This window comes from Oncorhynchus keta, chromosome 34 (assembly GCF_023373465.1).
Source record: "Oncorhynchus keta strain PuntledgeMale-10-30-2019 chromosome 34, Oket_V2, whole genome shotgun sequence".
NCBI lineage: Eukaryota > Metazoa > Chordata > Actinopteri > Salmoniformes > Salmonidae > Oncorhynchus > Oncorhynchus keta.
In genome coordinates this window covers 14,683,791-14,698,458 of record NC_068454.1, presented here as the reverse complement: position 1 = coordinate 14,698,458, position 14,668 = coordinate 14,683,791, and the positions used below count along the sequence as shown (strand labels likewise).

The 14,668-nt window shown below is 44.8% G+C and overlaps 1 protein-coding gene across 7 annotated transcripts in view; it reads left to right on the top strand.

The window, feature by feature from the left end:
• Window positions 1-14,668, top strand: part of LOC118366765 (interleukin-1 receptor accessory protein-like 1-B) — a 580,901-nt gene that overhangs the window by 154,078 nt on the left and 412,155 nt on the right. The gene's annotated exons all lie outside the window — the stretch shown is intronic.

The window sequence follows — 14,668 nt, the reverse complement described above, 5'->3', positions numbered from 1 at the left end:
CTGCTAGAAAGGTTCTATATATTATTAAAACAATGTTGTGATTGTTTGTGAGAATGCCAACAGGTGTGATTCCTGTGGGGGAAAGCTTCTATTGGGGAAAGGTTTTTGTTGGGTTTGCCATGGAAGCCAAAAAAAACAGCCTATTTATTGCCTTACCTCCTCATGCCATTTGCACACACTGTATATAGACTTTCTTTTTTTCTATTGTGTTATTGACTATACGCTTGTTTATTCCATGTGTAACTCTGTGTTGTTGTTTGTGTCGCACTGCTTTGCTTTATCTTGACCAGGTTGTAAATGAGAACTTGTTCTCAACTAGCCTACCTGGTTAAATAAAGGTTAAATACAATTTTAAAAGGGGAGTGAGGTGTATGTGTGTGCTCAAACACACATGCATGTGGGGGTCTGGGAGAGGAAGTGTGTCCATCTGATGAATGGGCATGTGCCTGAACTCAATTTTATACACTAATTGTAGTCTCACCCATTAATGTCTAATGACTGGTCATTTTTGACTGGGAACACCACAGGTGTACAAAAGTTAAATAAAACACACAAAATGTAATGAAAATCATCTAACTATATTTTGTGTGTTCAAATGCCCTGTGTGGACAAAGTCATGAGAGAAAACTTGTAAATGGGTCCAATTTGACCTGAACACAGCAGGAGTAGCTAGAAGCACAAGCATTTTGCTACACCCGCAATAACATCTGCTAAACACGTGTATGAGTTGATTTGACATGACCTCCCATTTTCCCTCCTCTCTCCACTCTTCTCTCTCCCTCTCCCCTCTGCCCAGTTCCCCACAGGGGTGATGTGCTCATCAGAGCACTTTATTAGATACATGCACCATTACATCAATAATTGGTAAGAGGCTGAGGGAGTGACAGGGAATTAGCGTGTGTGTGTCTGTGCACGTGTGCTTGTTTAGAGAAAGAGGTAGAAAAGTGTGGACTATTAGGGTTGTGATTACTGGATACTGAGGGGATATTGATTTATAGGTTTTGTACTACAGTCGCACCATTCAGGCTCACAGTGACCCAGTTTCCTCAGCACCCATACATTTGCGATAATCCCCTAGGAAACTGGCTTTACTCTGCCTCTACTGCATTTGTAGAAGGAGCCAGGTAGCGACACAAAATGAAGCACTTAACCGTACATGCTGAATCATGTAGCTGCATTGTAAATCAGAGATATTTATTTCCCTCTGACTACCCTTCCTTTTTCCCCCCATCCTTCCTTCACTCCTTCCTTCCCTCTCTCCTTCCCCCTATCCTTCCTTCACTCCCTCCTTCCCTCTCTCCTTCCCCCTATCCTTCCTTCACTCCTTCCTTCCCTCTCTCCTTCCCCCTATCCTTCCTTCACTCCCTCCTTCCCTCTCTCCTTCCCCCTATCCTTCCTTCACTCCCTCCTTCCCCCTATCCTTCCTTCACTCCTTCCTTCCCTCTCTCCTTCCCCCTATCCTTCCTTCACTCCCTCCTTCCCCCTATCCTTCCTTCACTCCCTCCTTCCCTCTCTCCTTCCCCCTATCCTTCCTTCACTCCCTCCTTCCCTCTCTCCTTCCCCCTATCCTTCCTTCCCTCTCTCCTCCCCCCTATCCTTCCTTCACTCCCTCTCTCCTTCCCCCTATCCTTCCTTCACTCCCTCCTTCCCCCTATCCTTCCTTCACTCCCTCCTTCCCTCTCTCCTTCCCCCTATCCTTCCTTCACTCCCTCCTTCCCCCTATCCTTCCTTCACTCCCTCCTTCCCTCTCTCCTTCCCCCTATCCTTCCTTCACTCCCTCCTTCCCCCTATCCTTCCTTCACTCCCTCCTTCCCTCTCTCCTTCCCCCTATCCTTCCTTCACTCCCTCCTTCCCTCTCTCCTTCCCCCTATCCTTCCTTCCCTCTCTCCTTCCCCCTATCCTTCCTTCACTCCCTCCTTCCCTCTCTCCTTCCCCCTATCCTTCCTTCACTCCCTCCTTCCCCCTATCCTTCCTTCACTCCCTCCTTCACTCCCTCCTTCCCTCACTCCTTCCCCCTAACCCCCAATACCTTCACTCCCTCCTTCCCCCTATCCTTCCTTCACTCCCTCCTTCCCTCTCTCCTTCCCTCCATCTCTCTGCGCTGAATGAATATATGTTTTTTATATGGTGTGTAAATCACCCAATGATTAATTCTGCAGCTAATTGACTCAATCAACAGCAGTATGAAGAGAGCAGAGAGAGATGGACAGAAGATGAGAGGAAGAGATGGATAGAAGATGAGAGGAAGAGAGGAAGGAGAGATGGACAGGAGATGAGAGGAAGAGAGGAGGGAGAGATGGACAGAAGATGAGAGGAAGAGAGGGAGGAGAGATGGACTGAAGAAGAGAGGAGGGAGAGATGGACAGAAGATGATAGGAGGGAGATATAGACAGAAGAAGAGAGGAAGAGAGGAGGGAGAAATGGACAGAAGATGAGAGGAGGGAGATATAGACAGAAGAAGAGAGGAAGAGAGGAGGGAGAGATGGACAGAAGATGAGAGGAGGGAGAGAGAGAGAGAGAGAGAGAGAGAGAGGGAGAGAGAGAGGTTTAGACAGAGGCAGAGAGAGAGACAGAGAGAGAGTCAGAGAGAGAGGTATAGAGGCAGAGAGAGAGACAGAGAGCGAGGGAGAGAGACAGAGAGAGACAGAGGGGGAGACAGAGAGAGACAGAGGGGGAGACAGAGAGAGACAGAGGGGGAGACAGAGAGAGAGGTATAGAGAAAGAGACAGAGAGAGACAGAGAGACAGTCAGAGAGAGAGGTATAGAGACGGAGAGAGAGACAGAGAGCGAGATACAGACAGACAGAGAGAGACAGAGACAGTGAGAGAGAGAGACAGGCAGAGAGAGACAGTGAGAGAGAGACAGGCAGAGAGAGACAGGCAGAGAGAGACAGGCAGAGAGAGACAGGCAGAGAGAGAGCGAGAGATGTAGATTAAGATAGAGAGAAGTCACGGAGGACTGGTGTTCTGTGAATCCTTCCTCAACTCATATTTGTGTCAGCTCTTGTTATGATCCTTGGAGTCTAGAAAGTATCCCCCTTTCTCTTACTTCATCGTTCATCCCTTTCCCCCCTACCCGCTTTTCTTAGAACTCCCCATCCCGGATCCGGGATCGTGACTACGGCTCAAGCTCATTACCATAACGCACAATGCGAAAAAATATTCCTAAAAATATTTAACCTCCACACATTAACAAGTCCAATAGCTCAAATGAAAGATAAACATCTTGTTAATCTAACCAACAAGTCAGATTTCTAAAATGTTTTACGGCGAAAACATAGCACATATTTATATTAGATAACCACCGAAACAAAAGGCAAGCGGCGGCCATTTTGTCCCAGAAAAAAATAAAATTTAAAAGTAGGATTAAAAAATAAATAATTCACTAACCTTTTGAAAATCTTCATCAGATGACAGTAATATTACATGTTACACAGCACATTTTTTTTTCAATAATATGCCATTTATATCCATAAATCTCTGTTTACAATGACGACATTTCAAAAAATGCTACTCAAATGTCAGGAGAAATGATGATAGCTCCGACAGATAACGTCAGATAACAAGCAATAAACATGACTAAATATACATGTTCTACATATATTTACAAATATACACTTCTTCTTAATGCAACCGCTGTATTACATTTATTTTTAACGTTACAGACATCGTTCACTGGGCTATACATTTACATTTACATTTAAGTCATTTAGCAGACGCTCTTATCCAGAGCGACTTACAAATTGGTGCATACACCTTATGACAACCAGTGGAACAGCCACTTGCATCTAAATCTTGTTGGGGGAGAAGGGGGGTGAGAAGGATTACTTACCCTTACTTACCCTATCCTAGGTATTCCTTGAAGAGGTGGGGTTTCAGGTGTCTCCGGAAGGTGGTGATTGACTCCGCTGTCCTGGCGTCGTGAGGGAGTTTGTTCCACCATTGGGGGCCAGAGCAGCGAACAGTTTTGACTGGGCTGAGCGGGAACTGTACTTCCTCAGTGGTAGGGAGGCGAGCAGGCCAGAGGTGGATGAACGCAGTGCCCTTGTTTGGGTGTAGGGCCTGATTCAGCGCTCAGATATTAGCACTATGTCTCCTCTACGTTTGGAGTCCACAGAAACACCAAATAACCACATAAATATTCCCTTACCTTTGATGTTCTTCCATCAGAAGACGTAGAAGGAGTCATACTTACCCAACACATCGTTTGGTTTCACGTTGTGTATCTCTGTATTAGCACATGTTAACAGCTTCGGCTGAAATGCATCCAAAATGACTTCTGGTCCAGCACTCTTGCGCATCAAAACTTCCAATTTACATATTATATGTCCACTAAACTGGTCAAACAATGTGAAAAATCGAGCTTTATGATGTTTTTAGCATGTAGAACAAAGATCAGCGCGAACAGACAATCCGGCTTCAAATGCTGGATCATGGAGTGCCTGTTTTTCAGAGGGACACGAGCACGCCAAACGTGCAGGGCTCGTGGGATTCTCACAATGAACGTGCCATTTGGAAGCTGACATCGCGCTGAACAGATAGAGACTGTTCCTGGACCGGTAGCTGCCTGAGAAGGGTGGGGGCCATGACGTCAAAGTTGACCCAACTTTTCTCTTCACAAGAGAGAGTTTGGGAGAAAGGCTGCCCTGAGAGTTCTGCTTTACATACAGACATAATTTAAACGGTTTTAGAAACTTTAGAGTGTTTTCTATTCAATAATAATTTTTATATGCATATATTAGCAATTTTGGGAAAAAATATTTTCAGTTTACTATGGGTATGCACTTTCTCCAACGGGGGCAGTATAGAGGGGGAGCTCTAAGAGGGTATTGTAGACTAATAGTGAAGACATCAAAACTATGAAATAACACATATGGAATCATGTAGTAACCAAAAAAGTGTTAAACAAATAAAAATATATTTTAGATTCTTCAAATTATATCTTTATTTAACTAGGCAAGTCAGTTAAGAACAACTTCTTATTTTCAATGACGGCCTAGGAACAGTGGGTTAACTGCCTGTTCAGGGGAAGAACGACAGATTGGTACCTTGTCAGCTTGGGGGTTTGAACTTGCAACCTTTCAGTTATTAGCCCAATGCTCTAACCACTAGGCTACCCTGCCGCCCTTTAAATAGACACCCTTTTCCTTGATGACAGCTTTGCACGCTCTTGGCATTCTCTCAACCAGCTTCATGAGGTAGTCACCTGGAATGCATTTCAATTAACAGGTGTGCCTTCTTAAAAATTTATTTGTGGAATTTCTTTCCTTCTTATTGCGTTTGAGCCAACAGAAGATAGCCCTAGTTGGTAAAAGACCAAGTCCATATTATGGCAAGAACAGCTCAAATAAGCAAAGAGAAACGAGCGTCCATCATTACTTTAAGACATGAAGGTCAGTCAATACGGAAAATCTCAAGAACTTTTAAAGTTTCTTCAAGTGAAGTTGCAAAAACCGTCAAGCACTATGATTAAACTGGCTCTCATGAGGACCGCCACAGGAAAGGAAGACCCAGAGTTACCTCTGCTGCAGAGGATAAGTTCATTAGAGGTACAAGCCTCAGAAATTGCAGCCCAAATGAATGCTTCACAGAGTATTCAGAGGAAACAGTGTGAATCAGGCCTACATGGTTGGATTTCTGCAAAGAAACCACTTCTAAAGGACACCAATAATAAGAAGAGACTTGCTTGGGCCAAGAAACACAAGCATTGGACATTAGACCAGTGAAAATCTGTCCTTTCATCTGATGAGTCCAAATTTGAGATTTTTGGTTCCAACCGCTGTGTCTTTGTGAGACGCGGTGTGGGTGAACAGATGATCTCTGCATGTGTATTTCCCACCATAAAGCATGGAGGAGGAGGTGTTATGGGGGTGCTTTTCTGGTGACACTGACATTTCGATTTCAAGGCACACTTAACCAACATGGCTACCACAGCATTCTGCAGCGATACGCCATTCCATATGGTTTGAGCTTAGTGGGACTATCCTTAGTTTTTCAACAGGACAATGACCCAACACACCTCCAGGCTGTGTAAGGGCTATTTTACCAAGAAGGAGAGTGATGGAGTGCTGCATCAGATGACCTGGCCTCCACAATCTCCCGACCTCAACCAAATTGAGATGGTTTGGGATGAGTCGGACCACAGAGTGAAGGAAAAGAAGCTAACAAGTGCTGAGCATATGTGGAAAAAGCATTCCAGGTGAAGCTGGTTGAGAGAATGCCAAGCGTGTGCAAAGCTTTCATCAAGGCAAATGGTAGCAATTTGAAGATTCTCAAATATAAAATATAATTTTTTGTGTTAGTTCATGATTCCTTATGTGTTATTTCATAGTTTTGATGTATTCACTATTATTCTACATAGTAGAAAATAGTAGATATAAAGAAAAACCCTTGAATGAGTAGGTGTTCTAAAACTTTTGACCGGTAGTGTAGGTTTGGTAGTAATCAAATAACAATTGTCATTTAATCATACATTTTTTTTTCAATCTCATTTGAAAGTGTGTGTGTTTTTGCCTGTCTCATGTTTCTGTGAGTCAGTAACTCCCTGTGCAGTATGGGTGTTTCAGGCATGTCCTTCAGGGTCTGCCAGTCACGATTTCATACACACTGAGAACGGAGAGATGAAGAGAAGGATGAAGGAGGGCAATGGTGGGAATGGGGGTGGAGGTCCTCATGTGAAAGGATCACTCCATGGATGGATAGAGGGATGAATGGAAGTAGAAAGCAATGGAGGGAGGGTGTGGTAGATTCATCCCAGAGGGCTACCTTCCTGTCAAACATAATCACAGCCCACTTACAGAAAGAGAGAGAAAGTGCGGATGGGGGTTAAGAGAGGAAGAGTTAAAGAAAGAAAGAGTTACTGAGAGAGAGAGAGAGAGAGAGAAAGAGTGCAGCAATTGTAAGGTATTTCATTAGTCACCTTCACACTGTACATGTCGACATACCTGTACGCCTGGGTTTCCATGCCAACCACTCACGTGTTTTGTGTGTGTCTGTGTGCATGCCCACGTGTGTGTAGACCTCCCAGGAGAGGAATGACCATATTTTACCATCATTATCTTTCACACTAATTATATTGTGCGATTCCCCCTCTTCCTGATAGATTGGGGATGGAGTGACTGGTGGAGAGAAAGAGGGGGGAGAGAGAGAGTTGTTTCAGAGCTTTATTGAGGTGTCATCAGGAGGTGATGAAGGTCAACTGGTTCAACACTTGCCTGGTAAACATTAAATGATCCAGTGTTTCACAACCACTGGTCCCTAGACTGATACTAGTATTGGGGATGGTGCTGAGCACAGATGCTTGTCTGAAGCCTATAGTCAGTTCTCATGGGTTACTTTTAATGTTAGTAACTGTCCTGTCAGCCAGTCCTGTCAATGAGTTAGACTTCAGGCAATCCGTTGTTTAGGTTGATGGTATAGTGTCACGGTGTAACAGTGTGTAAGTAGGAGTTCACACACTGAACATGTCTGCTCTATCCCAGTGTCACAGGGGGGATCTGAACACCGAGTCCAACTCATGTCTGCTCTATCCCAGTGTCACAGGGGGGATCTGAACACCGAGACCAACTCATGTCTGCTCTATCCCAGTGTCACAGGGGGGATCTGAACACCGAGACCAACTCATGTCTGCTCTATCCCAGTGTCACAGGGGGGATCTGAACACCGAGTCCAACTCATGTCTGCTCTATCCCAGTGTCACAGGGGGGATCTGAACACCGAGTACAACTCATGTCTGCTCTATCCTCGTGTCACAGGGGGGATCTGAACACCGAGTCCAACTCATGTCTGCTCTATCCCAGTGTCACAGGGGGGATCTGAACACCGAGTCCAACTCATGTCTGCTCTATCCCAGTGTCACAGGGGGGATCTGAACACCGAGTCCAACTCATGTCTGCTCTATCCCAGTGTCACAGGGGGGATCTGAACACCGAGTCCAACTCATGTCTGCTCTATCCCAGTGTCACAGGGGGGATCTGAACACCGAGACCAACTCATGTCTGCTCTATCCCAGTGTCACAGGGGGGATCTGAACACCGAGTACAACTCATGTCTGCTCTATCCCAATGTCACAGGGGGATCTGAACACCGAGTACAACTCATGTCTGCTCTATCCTCGTGTCACAGGGGGATCTGAACACCGAGTCCAACTCATGTCTGCTCTATCCCAGTGTCACAGGGGGATCTGAACACCGAGTCCAACTCATGTCTGCTCTATCCCAGTGTCACAGGGGGATCTGAACACCGAGACCAACTCATGTCTGCTCTATCCCAGTGTCACAGGGGGATCTGAACACCGAGTCCAACTCATGTCTGCTCTATCCCAGTGTCACAGGGGGATCTGAACACCGAGTACAACTCATGTCTGCTCTATCCTCGTGTCACAGGGGGATCTGAACACCGAGTCCAACTCATGTCTGCTCTATCCTCGTGTCACAGGGGGATCTGAACACAGAGTCCAACTCATGTCTGCTCTATCCCAGTGTCACAGGGGGATCTGAACACCGAGTCCAACTCATGTCTGCTCTATCCCAGTGTCACAGGGGGATCTGAACACCGAGTCCAACTCATGTCTGCTCTATCCCAGTGTCACAGGGGGGATCTGAACACCGAGACCAACTCATGTCTGCTCTATCCCAGTGTCACAGGGGGGATCTGAACACCGAGTCCAACTCATGTCTGCTCTATCCCAGTGTCACAGGGGGGATCTGAACACCGAGTCCAACTCATGTCTGCTCTATCCCAGTGTCACAGGGGGATCTGAACACCGAGTCCAACTCATGTCTGCTCTATCCTCGTGTCACAGGGGGATCTGAACACAGAGTCCAACTCATGTCTGCTCTATCCCAGTGTCACAGGGGGGATCTGAACACCGAGTCCAACTCATGTCTGCTCTATCCCAGTGTCACAGGGGGGATCTGAACACCGAGACCAACTCATGTCTGCTCTATCCCAGTGTCACAGGGGGGATCTGAACACCGAGTCCAACTCATGTCTGCTCTATCCCAGTGTCACAGGGGGGATCTGAACACCGAGTCCAACTCATGTCTGCTCTATCCCAGTGTCACAGGGGGGATCTGAACACCGAGTACAACTCATGTCTGCTCTATCCTCGTGTCACAGGGGGGATCTGAACACCGAGTCCAACTCATGTCTGCTCTATCCTCTCTATCCTCGTGTCACAGGGGGGATCTGAACACCGAGTCCAACTCATGTCTGCTCTATCCTAGTGTCACAGGGGGGATCTGAACACCGAGTCCAACTCATGTCTGCTACACCAGCCCAACATCAGTTGTAGGAAAGTGTGTCTAGCACAGCTGTGTTAGCTGAGTGTTACTGTGGCATTGACATCTTAGTTTTCCTTTCTTCTATCCCAGCCCTCCGCCCTACTGCCAGCTCTCCTAGTCTTCCCCGGGGTAGTGTCAGATAAGACCAAACCCTTCACAGCACTCTTCCTCTGCTCCTTGCTCTTCCAGAGACACCACCCTAGGAGGGAGGACGGGAGCCACAGCTCAGAGAGAGACAGGACACAAAGGAGAGATAATAAAATAAGCACCATTCCAAATCCAGCACAGCTACGTACACTCACAAGAAAAGGGTATGCTTAGGGTACAGTATTGTTCTCTGGGGTACACAAATATCAAAATACATATAATATACCTTCAGTGGTACGTATAATCTCACATGGTACTGTTCAGTACAATTTACAGTGGCTTGCTAAAGTATTCACCCCCTTGGCATTTTTCCTATTTTGTTGCCTTACAACCTGGAATTAAAATATATTTTTTTAAGGGTTTGTATCATTTCATTTACACAACATGCCTACCACTTTGGAGAAGAAAAATATTTTTTATTGTGAAATAAACAAGAAATAAGACAAAAAAACAGAAAACTTGAGTGTGCATAACTATTCACCCCCCCAAAGTCAATGCTGTGTAGAGCCACCTTTTGAAGCAATTACAGCTGCAAGTATCTTGGGGTATGTCTCTATAAGCTTGGCACATCTAGCCACAGGGATTTTTTCCCAATATTCAAGGCTAAACTTCTCCAGCTCCTTCAAGTTGGATGGGTTCCGCTGGTGTACAGCAATCTTTAAGTCATACCACAGATTCTCAAGTGGATTGAGGTCTGGGCTTTGACTCTGCCATTCCAAGACATTTAAACGTTTCCCCTTAAACCACTCGAGTGTTGCTTTAGCAGTATGCTTACGGCCATTGTCCTGCTGGAAGGTGAACCTCCGTCCCAGTCTCAAATCTCTGGAAGACTGAAACAGGTTTCCCTCAAGAATTTCCCAGTATTTAGCGCCATCCATCATTCCTTCAATTCTGACCAGTTTCCCTGTCCCTGCCGATGAGAAATTGTGTTCTCGGATGGTGTTCCCGGGCTGATGGGAGGTGTTGGGTTTGCGCCAGACAGTGTTTTACTTGGTGGCGAAAAAGCTCCATTTTAGTCTCATCTGACCAGAGTACCATCTTCCATACGTTTGGGGAGTATCCCACATGCCTTTTGGTCAACATCAAATGTTTTTTCGCTTATTATTTTCTTTAAGCAATTGCTTTTTTCTGGCCACTCTTCCATAAAGCCCAGCTCTGTGGAGTGTACAGTTTAAAGTGGTCCTATGGATAGATACCCCAATCTCCACTGAGGAGCTTCTCTGATTAATGCCCTCCTTGCCTGGTCTGTGAGTTTTGGTGGGCAGCCCTCTCTTTGCAGGTTTGTTTTCTTTCCATTTCTTAATAATGGATTTAATGGTGCTCCATGGGATGTTCAAAGTTTCTGATATTTTTTTATAACCCAACCCTGATCTGTACTTCTGCAGAACTTTACCCCTGACCTGTTTGGAGAGCCCCTTGGTCTTCATGGTGCCGCTTGCTTGGTGGTGCCTCTTGCTTAATGGTGTTGCAGACTCTGCTGCCTTTCAGAACAGGTGTATATATACTGAGATCATGTGACAGATCATGTGACACTTAAATAAAGTCCACCTGTGTGCAATCTAACTAATTATGTGACTTCTGAAGGTAATTGTTTGCACCAGATCTTGTTTAGGGGCTTCATAGCAAAGGGGGTGAATACATATGCACACACCCCTATTTAAATTACAGGTTGTAATGCAACAAAATAGGAAAAATGCCAAGGGGGATGAATACTTTTGCAAGGCACTGTAGGATACACGTGCAGATAATCTAGAATTATGGAAAATATTATAACTAACATTTTGATTATAAAGGTACACTCATCACACACTCTCAAAAACCGTGCCCATCATTATCATATGTGACAGTTCTGCTCAATTCGGTCTTGAGTAACAACATTTGAAATGGTGTTTTCTACATTGGATGAAAATACAGATTCAGAACTTGGAAAATTGCATATCGTACACTACAGTTGATGAACAGCGGGAAAGTAATGCTACTTTGAAAGTTGATAAAGTTGTAGCCTCACTTGAGAAAATGGCCTTTGAATGTTTTGGTACCTACTGGAGAACCCTTTGTTGCATACACCCATTCAACATCGTTCACACCCTCTTAAGCTTTAGCCCCACCCATCTCTTCACAAAAAGCAGAAATATAGATAAAATGAATCACTAACCTTTGATGATCTTCATCAGATGACACTCATAGGACATCATGTTACACAATACATGCATGTTTTGTTCGATAATGCATATATTAATATCCAAAACATCCGGTGATTTTGCAGAAATACTCATAATAAACATGATAATTATGTTTATTCGCAGAATTAAATATTGACTTCTCCTTAATGCAACCGCTGTGTCAGATTTCAAAAAAACTTTCAGGAAAAGCATAATCTGAGAACGGCGCTCAGAGCCCAATCCAGCCAGAGAAATATCAAATATCAAAAATATCAGAGTCAACAGAAGTTAGAAATAACACTAAATATTCACTTACCTTTGATGATCTTCATCAGAAGGCACTCCCAGGAATCCCAGTTCGACAATAAATGACTGATTTGTTCCATAAAGTCCATCATTTATGTCCAAATAGCCACTTGTTGTTAGCGTGTTCAGCCCAGTAATCCATCTTCATGAGGCGCAAGCACTTTGTCCAGACAAAAACTCGAAATGTTCCGTTACAGGTCATAGAAACAAGTCAAATGATGTATGGAATCAATCTTTAGGATGTTTTTAACAAAACACATGAATAATGTTCCAACCAGAGAATTCCTATGTCTGAAGAAAAGCACTGGAACGAGAGCTAACTCTGTCGGGAGCGCGCGTCACGAGCCTGAGACACTCTGCCAGACCACTGACTCAAACAGGTCTCATGAGGCCCTCCTTTATAATAGAATCCTCAAGCCAGTTTCTAAAGACGGTTGACATCTAGTGGAAGCCGTAGGAAGTGCAACTTGACTCCATAGACACTGTGGAGCTTTGAAAAACTACAAACCTCAGATATCCCACTTCCTGATTGTAATTTTTTCAGGTTTTCGCCTGCTAAATGAGTTCTGTTATACTCGCAGACATAATTCAAACAGTTTTAGCTGTTATATTAGCATCTGGGACAGAGTAGGAGGCAGTTCACTCTGGGCACGCTATTCATCCAAAATTGAAAATGCTGCCCCCTATCCCAAAAAGGCTAAGACATGTAGCTAGCTAGCTCAACTCTGAACCATAATCCCAACACATGACGTTACTACCCTGCATTAATCTGTAGGTAGCTAACCAACCAGGTTCAATGTAAAGTCCATGCAACTTAGTATGTGACTTGTTAAGCACATTTTTACTCCTGTACTTATATAGGCTTGCCATAAACAAGGGGTTTGAATACTTATTGATGGAAGACATTTCGGATTTGAATTGTAATTCATTTGTAAAAATGTCAAAAAACATGATTCCACTTTGACATTATAGGGTATTGTGTGTAGGCCGCTGACAAAACAAATCTACGTTTAATAAATGTGACATACAGGCTGTAACACAACTGAATGTGGACAAAGTCAATCCTGTGAATACTTTCTGAAAGCTCTCTAAATAACATTATTCTAAACTAATACAATCTATTAGTGGACTTAATGCACCTGTTACTGAGATAGTTGTTCCAGTTTAGATGGTTTAGGTAGTCTCATTTCAACAACAAAAAAATCATTGGCAGTCATTTTAAATGCAGGTTATGGGTGATTAATAAAAGTAAAACTAATTGTATTTCCTAACTCTGTCTGGACAACAATAGGAATTGTATATCCCAACTCTGTCTGGGTTCCAATAGGACTTGCATTTCACTTTGCAAGCCAGCATAATCGTTCAAAAGTTTGGGGTCACTTAGAAATGTTCTTGTTTTTGAAAGAAAAGCTAGTTTTTTGTCCATTAAAATAACATCAAATTGATCAGAAATACAGTATAGACATTTTTAATGTTGTAAATGCAATTCAATGGCTCAGACACAAGAGGTATGTGGCAGGGTCTACAGTCAATCACGGATTACAAAAAGAAAACCAGCCCCGTTGTGGACCAGGATGTCTTGCTCCCAGACAGACTAAACAACTTCTTTGCTCGCTTTGAGGACAATACAGTGCTACTGACACGGCCCGCTACCAAAACCTGTTAAACGTGTTAACCCTCGCAAGGCTGCAGGCCCAGACGGCATCCCCAGCCACGTCCTAAGAGCATGCCCTGGGCAACTGGGTACTGGACTTCCTGACGGGCCGCACCCAGGTGGTGAGTGTAGGTAACAACATCTCCACCCAGCTGATCCTCAACACTGGGGCCCCACAAGGGTGCGATCTGAGCCCTCTCCTGTACTCCCTGTTCACCCATGACTGCGTGGCCATGCACACTCACAACTCAATCATCAAGTTTGCAGACGACACTACAATGGTAGGCTTGATTACCAACAACGACGAGACGGCCTACAGGGAGGAGATGAGGGAAATAACCTCACACTTAATGTCAACAAAACAAAAGAGATGATCGTGGACTTCAGGAAACAGCAGAGGGAGCACCCCCTATCCACATCGACGGGACAGTGGTGGAGAGGGTAATAAGTTTTAAGTTCCTCGGCGTACACATCACAGACAAACTGAAATGGTCCACCCACACAGACAGCGTGGTGAAGAAGGCGAAGCAGCGCCTCTTCAACCTCAGGAGGCTGAAGAAATGCGGCCTATCACCAAAAGCACTCACAAACTTTCACAGATGCACAATCTGAGAGCATCCTGTCGGACTGTATCACCACCTGGTACGGCAACTGCTCCGCCCACAACCGTAAGGCTCTCCAGAGGGTAGTGAGGTCTGCACAACGCATCACCGGGGGCAAACTGCCTGCCCTCCAGGTCACCTACACCACCCGATGTCACAGGAAGGCCATAAAGATCATCAATGGCAACAACCACCCGTGCCACTGCCTGTTCACCCCGCTATCATCCAGAAGGCGATGTCAGTACAGGTGCATCAAAGCAGGGCCCGAGAGACTAAAAAACAGCTTCAGTCTCAAGGCCATCAGACTGTTAAACAGCCATCACTAACATTGAGTGGGTTCTGCCAACATACTGACTCAACTCCAGCCACTTTATTAATGGAAAAATGGATGTAAAAATGTATGTAATAAATGTATCACTAGCCACGTAGCCATGTACATACCCTACATTACTCATCTCATATGTATATACTGTACTCTATACCATCTACTGCATCTTGCCAGCTTGATGTAATG